Source organism: Puma concolor, chromosome E1 (genome assembly GCF_028749965.1).
Source record: "Puma concolor isolate L17-30 chromosome E1, mPumCon1.1.hap2, whole genome shotgun sequence".
Taxonomy (NCBI): domain Eukaryota; kingdom Metazoa; phylum Chordata; class Mammalia; order Carnivora; family Felidae; genus Puma; species Puma concolor.
The window spans coordinates 1,364,827-1,372,912 of NC_141680.1; the positions used below are offsets into that span (position 1 = coordinate 1,364,827).

At 63.7% G+C, this 8,086-nt stretch overlaps 1 long non-coding RNA gene across 1 annotated transcript; it reads right to left on the reverse strand.

Moving 5' to 3' along the window:
- Positions 1 to 2,341: 2,341 nt before the first annotated feature.
- Positions 2,342 to 8,083, reverse strand: LOC147573956 (uncharacterized). The gene is made up of 2 exons (XR_015243785.1): positions 3,893 to 8,083; positions 2,342 to 2,890 (listed from the first exon to the last, which is right to left on the reverse strand). It is a non-coding gene; the product is annotated as an uncharacterized LOC147573956 (long non-coding RNA).
- Between the last annotated feature and the right edge of the window lie 3 nt (positions 8,084 to 8,086).

Consider the following 8,086-nt stretch of genomic DNA (forward strand, 5'->3'; position numbering starts at 1 on the left):
CCTGAGGGGCAGGGGACAGAGCCTGACCCGGACGCCTCCTCCATCAGACTCTGTGGGTCGTGGATGGTCCCCCTGCCCTCGGCTGCTGGGCCATTTGAGACAAGACTTGACCTGTAACCCTATCATCCTTCCATCCTTCTGGAAATCTGTCATGGTAAATAAATGCTAATAAGGCGAGGGACACAACGTGGGTGGTTTCCCAGGGATCAAGCTGCACTGCCCAGGTCAGGTCGACACCGTCCTCAGTGGGGGCTGGGGGGTGGTAGTCGGGCCAGTGCGGCTGAGTGAGCGTCAGGACAAAAGCGAGGAGTCGCTCAGTGTTTTCCGTTTGAACACCTCATTAGACTCTGTGTCATTCAGGGGCGCACTGGCTGGCGGAAAGGTGACGTTTAAGGTCTCTCACGGAGAGCCAAACCCTTCATTATGTGATGGAGGTTCACGTGGCCTCGGAAGAGGGGAGTGTGGGCGGCGGGGACAGTGGGTTACGTTGAGCTGTTCTGCGGGTGAGCCTGAAGACTGGCCGTCGTTTTCCGCCCTCGCGGGTCCCCTTCCAGGCTGAATGTGGGGACCTGGACGGTCGTCTGCTCGTCTGCGTCTGCAGTTGGAGAGCGGAGGCTGCAGAAGGCGGGGCGTGCAGAGGCGGGGCCACGACGCTTGGTCGGGGTGTGCGGGGCCCATGGGGAGGGGGCTTCCGATGGAGCTTGTTTCCCGAAGGGACTGCCTTCCGGCCCGCTTGCCCCTTGTGGCCCCTCCTCTGGGCGCTTCTAGCAAATGCAGCAAAATGATGGGACCCGCGGGGCTGGGTCACAAGGCTGGCGTCCACGTTGCTCACACCCTGTGCCCTCCCCCCTCCTCTCTCCGACGGGGCGAGTGAGCCACGTGGGTGAGGGCCTTGCGGGGGGGAGTCCTCTGTCCTACCAGCCGAGAGGAGCCTCATCCTGTCCACGGCGGGCGAGGGGCTTGGCAGTCAGCCCCCTCAGGGCTCTGTGGGTCCGCAGGCTGCAGGGCCCTGGTCAGCTGTGCCTGGACTCCCGACCCACAGAGACTCCGAGTCTGTGAGCGTTTGCTCCGAGCCGTGGTTTAACGTGGCTGTTCTGGAGCGACCTGTGGCACGGTGACGGGTCACTCGCGGGTTCAGACTCTGCGGTGCCGCTGGGGTGGGGGCTCCGGCCTCCAGGGGGGCAGACCCCCTGCACGTCCCCCCTCCCCCCCTCCCCTGGGCAGTGGGGCTGGGAGGAGGTGCCCGATGCCCCCGGCCTGGGCCGGCGTGTGTGTGTGTGTGAGAGAGAGCCCGGGGGGCTGTGCGCCCTCTCCTTGCTACGCGCAGCCAAACGCGCTTGCCCTCCTCTGCTGCCCTCGGGAGGAGGGGTGTCTCCGTCTCACACCTCGGGGCCCATGACAGAAAGGAGGTTTCCATTTCGGGCAGGTGTCGCTGTGGGTTTGACGCTCAGCTTGAGGTGCCGAGCGGCTGAACCGGGGGCGAAGGTGGAGGGAGGCCGTTAGGCCGTCTTCCCGAACACCCACCGGCAGGGCCCTGGACAAAAACCTTCCGCTTCAGCCACGGCCCCCAGCTCACAGACGGGAGTGTGAGGCAGCATTTTCCGGGAAGTGGTTGTTTTCCTGGAAAACTTTTTAAAGCCAGATGGTCCGGGACCATCCCGCCACCCTGCTTCCTTCCCCTGATGTTTGCCCCGCCCCCTGCATACGAGGCCCGTGCCAGGAGCTGAGGCCAGAAAAGTAAATACGGAATACAGGACTGTCCCCATCCTCGCTGGCTTAAAAGCCAGTGATGCGAACATGTAAATCTAGCTTTTCTAGTGAACTGAAAATGGTGATTGTTTATCGAATTTAAAACATGAAGAATGGGAGGAATACACAAAAATCATCCTGAGGGTATTTGATGCTTTTCGTGGGCACTATCCATTTTTGGGAAGACCTGGCAGAGACCAGCCTCTCCAGCGAGGGTCTGGCCGTGATGGTGTCACTGTTGAGAGCGTCCTGAGCACGGGCACGGGTGGTCCTTGTTGGCCAGGCTGTGCAGATGACATCAGGATTTTAGAGCGCCCAAGCTGGATGAGGTCTTAGATAGTTCTTCTTCCAAACTTTTCAGGGTTTGGGTTTTTTAAAAAATATTTATAATCTTTATTTATTTTTGAGACAGAGACAGAGCGTGAGCAGGGAAGGGGGAGAGGGAGAGGGGGAGACACAGAACCCGAAGCAGGCTCCAGGCTCCCAGCCGTCAGCACAGAGCCCGACGTGGGGCTCGAACTCATGAACCGCGAGATCATGACCTGAGCTGAAGTCGGATGCTCAATTGACGGAGCACCCCGGGCGCCCCAAGTTTTTGTTTTTGTTTTTTTTTTACGAGGAACTTGAGATTCAGAGAGAAGACAGTCGTCCGGGGTCACACAGTGCTTGCGTGTGATGCTCCTAGGTCACCTGATCTGATTTTCACCACCAGGGATCTGGATCCCAAGGTGGCTGGGGAAGCAAGCACGTGCTGAGCCCTCCCGTCCCCAAATCAAATGGATGCCGTGACGTGTTTGTGCTGGAGCACAAGGAGGGCGAGCAGCGGGCAGGAACGGAGCCCACCCTGAGAGGCAGCAAACAGAGAAACAGGAGGCGGTAAGAGCCCGGGACACAGCCGGGTTCGTGCCTCAGAAAGCAGGCGGGTCCCACTGGGAGTCAGCGGGATGGGGGAGCTGGAGGCGACCTGGGGTGATCCACGGGGTCATCGGCTGCGCTCCCAAACCCGGGATCGCCAGGGTGGTTGACTTGATGGCGAACCTCCTTCTCGCCTGTAACGAACGCACAGCCGTCAACATTCGATCCATGAAAACCAGGAGCTTTCATGAGAGAGATGGCAAGGTGGACACGGAGAAGCTCACACCTGAGGAAACAGAGTTAACAGAGCTCTGAGTGTATTTAACATCCTCGAGTAGACGTGAGGGGGCACCATCCACAGAGCCATTCAGATCGTGATCAGAATCACTTAGAAGCCCCAGGAATTAAAAAAACCTCACGTAATTACGGAAATCAACAGGTAGGTTGGAGGGAAGTGTTTGCAGTGAAAAGCAAATGACAATTTCTGACGATCAAAGTGCAGAACGGCCGTGAGACCCGGCGCGGTGGGGTTGAGAGACGGCCCCCAAGGGCTGGGTCTGGAGTCCCGGCCTCGGGGAGTGAGCGTTGGAGAAGGGACGAGGGGGCCGTGGGAGGTGGGGGCAACACTGAAGCCCAGATAGTGGAAGATCCACTATGCGCTGTGCACGACTGATTACAAACGGGAGCTCGCAGGTGGCCAGTGTCGACTGGGGACACAGCCCTGACCGGCGCTGACGCCCCCAAACGCCCACCACACTCTGCCGCCGATGGGGAGTGATGAAGGCACCGGGTTCTGGACTCTTCCCACATTGGTGCCGGGCAGATAGACCCAGAGGGGGGTCCCTGGGGGCCCGGCCTCCAGGCATTCGTGCCTTTGTGGGACCCCTGCCCCCCGGGGTGAGGGTAGGGCTGTGAGGCTCCTGTGCCACGGGATGCGGCATAGGTCACGGGTGGCGTTCCCGTGATGCTGTGACACAGGTGGGACCCCGTGTCCCCCTCCCGGCAGCCCCAGAGAAGCCAACAGCCACGTCCCGACCCTCGTAGGAGAGGCCCACGTGTCAGGACTGGGTGTGGGCCAGAGGGACCCGGGGCCTCGGCCCTATGACCTGCCAAGAGTTTGGGTGAGGCTGGGCACAGACGTGGCCCCAGTCGAGCGTCTGCGTGGGGTGCGGCCCACTGAGGCCCGGAAGTGGAGACCGGAAGTGGAGGCCCGGCTGAGCCCCGGAAGTGGAGACGCCCTGAGACCCGGAAGCAAAGACCCGGAAGCGGAGGCCCGGCGGAGCCTCACCTAGCTGCCCGACCCCGGGGGCGCTGCAGGATGGTGCCTGTCCGGCCGGCTGAAGCTGCGGGGTTCGTGGTGATTTGTCACGCGGCCATGGAAAACCGACTCAGGTGATTCTGGGGAGGTGTGGTGTCGACGTGGGGCCGATCCCGGGGCGCAGTCTGGATGGCAGGGGGTGGGCAGGGAGGGAAGCGGCCTCTGATGTGCGGCCCCCCGGCTTCCTCCCGATGCGCGTCAGCTGGGCCGGGGGCTCCGGCTGTGGGGGGCAGGTCATCGAGCGACTTGACGCCGGAGCCCGGGTGAGCAGGGGCCTGTCCTGTGGTCAGGAGGGCAGCCACGAGGGCAGCCGCGGCGCCCCCTGCGCGCACACGCGTCTGCGAACACGCTCGAGGCCCATCTGCCAGCGGCTGCGCCAGCGGGACCCGTCTGCTGCCCGGGTGTGGTGACTGAGGGTTAAGACCCCGGGCACGTCACGGCCCCTGCCCTGCTCCTCGTGGGCAGGTCAAGCGCCCGCCGTGCTTCGATCGAACGGCCCTCAGCGCTGAGCTCCGGCGCCGCCCGAGCGCGTTTCCGCGAGCGGGGGGGGGGGGGGGGGGGGGGACTCGCGGCTCGCTGCCAGGTGCCGGGTGCAGGTGCACAGTCGCGGCTCCAGCAGCGTCGCCGGGTCGCGGGCAGGCCGCGAGTGGGGGGGAGAGGGGCGTGGAGCGGTTTCTGGGAACCGACCCGCACTCCCGCAGTGACCCCGTAGGAGACGCGACCGCCCCTGGGGCCCAGTGGCCGGACGGGCCGCGGGTACCGCCCGCCGTGTCCAGTAGAGGGGGAAGGGCAGAGTCAGAGGAGGGGGCTCCTCGGCGGCCTCAGCGCCCGGCCAGGCCACCCCCACGTCCAGTCCAGACGGTGAGTGTTCTCGATGCCACCGCACATTATTCCCCCGCGGAAGGAGGCAACGGGGCCACCCGTCCACGGCGCTCAGATCGCTGTCCCCGTGTGTCACAACAGCCAGTCCTGGTTAAAGACTGGAGCCGCGGCTGGTCCTCCTGAGCAGCTCACCCCGGCCCCACCCGGGGAAGCGGCGGCTCCCGGCCCCCAGCTCTTGCGGGCGTGGGGCTGGGTCTTCACCTACGGCCACAGAGGCGGAGATGGTGCGAACCATCTCCATATGGGGGTGCGAACCCTCCATAAGTAACAAAGGCCCAACTCAAGCCGACGTAAACAATAAGGGATTTATTGGCTCACATAACAAAACCGTCCACACGGAGCGCAAATGCCGGCTAAGCTTGATCGTACGTACTTAGCGATGTCACCAAGGACCTGGTTTTTCTGTGCCCTCAACTGTCCCCACAGCGGGATCCACTTCAGGCTAAGGATGGGGCGCCACCCACGACCCCTCATGCCAGCAGCACGTCTCTGCTGGACATTCCCCACGTGGCTCTGGCTGAGCTGTGTCCGTGAACCAACCCGTAGCCAGAGAGTCGGAAGGAGCCGCTGGCCTCGTCCAGGCTGGGGGTTCCACCCCGGAGGTGGGGACCCTGAAACCCCCCAGCAGAGATGGGGGCTGCTGGCAAAGCAGATGGCACAGCTGACACCCCCCACCACACCCCTGCATCTTACACGCCAGCTTGCCCTGTGCTGAGCGGAGACCTGTGTGTGTCCAGCGTCCAGGACGGTTGATCCCTGGACACCAGCGAACTGTGCTGGAGGCCACCGTTCCGACGCCTCCGGCCGGAAGAAAACGAGCCTGTGCCCCAAGAGCTCTGACAGCCACGAAGGCCACCCTCAGCTCTGCCCTCTCCCCGCAGGGGGCCCCAGGAGCCGAGTGGCTCCTGCTACTTTTCAGGGGAAAATGCATCGTGTGCGCAAACGTTCGTGCACTCAGGATCTGATTTTAGCTGTGAGACACTTCACTACAAGACGCGCATGTAATTAAGCAGTTTCCTTCCCCAGGGTCTGGGAGCCTGACTGTTCTCTCATTGACACATCACTGCGATTATCAGAAATAAATGTGTCTTAGCTTTTTCTTTTTTCTTGCTATGTTTTGGCTTTCCCAAATTGGTCCGCGACAGGAGCAGGAACCCGTGGAAATTATGTTTTCACACAGGTTCGTGTGACTTTGCAGCCTCGCCATTGAGGGTGGGGCCTGGAGGCAGTCGGGGTCCTGCCTCAGGTCTCCCCCCAGATTCACACCAGCTCTTACTCCTTGGCCGCTTGGGGTAGAAGCGGAGGGCTCTGGGAGGCTGCACTCGCAGAGACCCGACAGACGTGTCCTGAGGACAGCCGGTCCCTTCCCCTGCTTCCAGGCTCTTCCCCCGGAGCAGGCCGTGGTGCTGGCCGCTGAGAACAGGCAGTCGGGCGCCTGTGTGGACCCTGACCCCGTCATATTCACGTGCATGGCTAGCTAAGGTGCCCCGTGAGCTACAAGGCCATCAGAGTGGGTGGCTGTCCACCTGGAAGGGGAGGAGGTCTCGGGCACCTGGGGCAGGGAATGAACCGTCTACCAGGAGGCACAGCCCGCACTGTGGCTATTCTGACTCTGGGGAGGGGGGAGGGAAGCCCAAGGGCCAGGCTCAGGTTGGCCCTCCAGCCACACCTCTGCCCTTCCCAGCCTCCCCAGCTCCTGGGTCTTCTCCCCAAGGTCACCTGGGTGGCCGGGAAGGGTGAGGGCCAGAGCTGGGGAGCCCATCGCAGGAGGCGGTCGGCTTCCCTCCATCAGTGGGCGCCGCTGTCCCCTTGGAGTCTCTGGTTTTGCCCCTGGGCCGCCTTCCAGGGCAGGCTTGTGAACTCTCAGTGGGCCTCACCCCCTCCTACGACCCCAGGGAAATGGCCTCATCAGCGGCCTTCCCGGACCGGACTGCAGAGCCACAGCTGAGCCAATAAGCCTTTAAGAAGACCCAGGCGTTCCCAGCTTAGAGCAGAGGGAGGCTGTGGGGAGGGTCCAGAACAGGCAGGGGTGGGGGCGGGTTTGGCGAGCCAAGGGCAGGGAGGCGAAGGGCAGTCCGCCGGGGTCCCCCCACCCCTGGCCATGGTGGTGCTCAGCTTCCCGTGGCCGGCAGAGAACGCAGGGTCAGGGCATTCTGACGCCTGGTCCTTAAAATCTCACATCCCCTTCTTCCCGCAGTGCAGCCTGCCTCTGGCTGGGGTGGGGGGGGGGGGTCAGACCCAGGGGCCCGGCTGGGGTCACCCCAGGCCTGGAGAAGCTGCTGCGGGGTGCAGGGGCCGCTGGGCACGGGCCTGTCCACCATCATTCGCCTCACAGGGGGTGGCGTGCAGCTGAGCCCCTGCAGCCAGCCCGGGGCCCACCCCTGCGTCCAGACCCGAGCTCTCGTCTCCAGGGCCGTGTGCCTGAGCCCGAGGTGCCATTGAAGGGAGACCCAAGTTGGCATCAGTGGCGCTGCCCCCCAGGCTGAGCACCGAGTGGCCATGAGGACGGTCCGGTCCTGGGTCCCCACCTCTGTCCTCACCTGCCCGCTCCCGTCCTCCTGCTGCATAGACTCGGAGACACCCCCCCCGCCCCATTCACCTATTTTGCAGACCCATCAGGGTTTTCCGAGCCTCTGAGCCTCTGTACATGCTGTTCTCTCCGCCTCGATACCCTCTCCCTCTGGCCTGCCGGTTAACTCCCACAGATTGCTCAGGACCAGTTCAGGCTGTGCGCTCCCGAGACCCAGGCCCACGGTGACCCCGGAGCCGGCACGTCACACGCTCCTCTGCTGCTGGCCTTCTCATTCCCATTTGTGACCACCCCTCCCCTGCCCCCCCAGGGCTGTGAGCCGGGAGTGGGGGCCCCCACCAGGCAGCGGCGTCAGCCTCCCACACACACACAGACGGTGCGGCAAGAGGGACAGGGGCTCGGCCTCGGGGACAGGCGGGAGCTGCAGCCACGGCCTTCCCACCCCCCCGAGGGCCGTGCAGATGGACCTGGCCGCCCCCTTCCTTGTGCCCCCGGCGCAGGACCCCACTGGGAGCAGGGCCCTCGAGATGGGTTGGGCAACCAGTCCAGGTGGCCCCCCAAGGCAGTCCCTCCTGGTCTCCCCACGTCCACCCCAAGCCCCCTCCTGCCGGCCCATGGACCCCTTGGGTCTGGGCTCCACTCACCCCCCCTCACCCCAACCTGGGACGGCGTGAATCCCAGCTTTCCCAGGATGTGGGAGGAAGAAGCCAGGGAAGGGGCCCCTCCAAGCGCTGAAGCTGGACGGGGTGGTG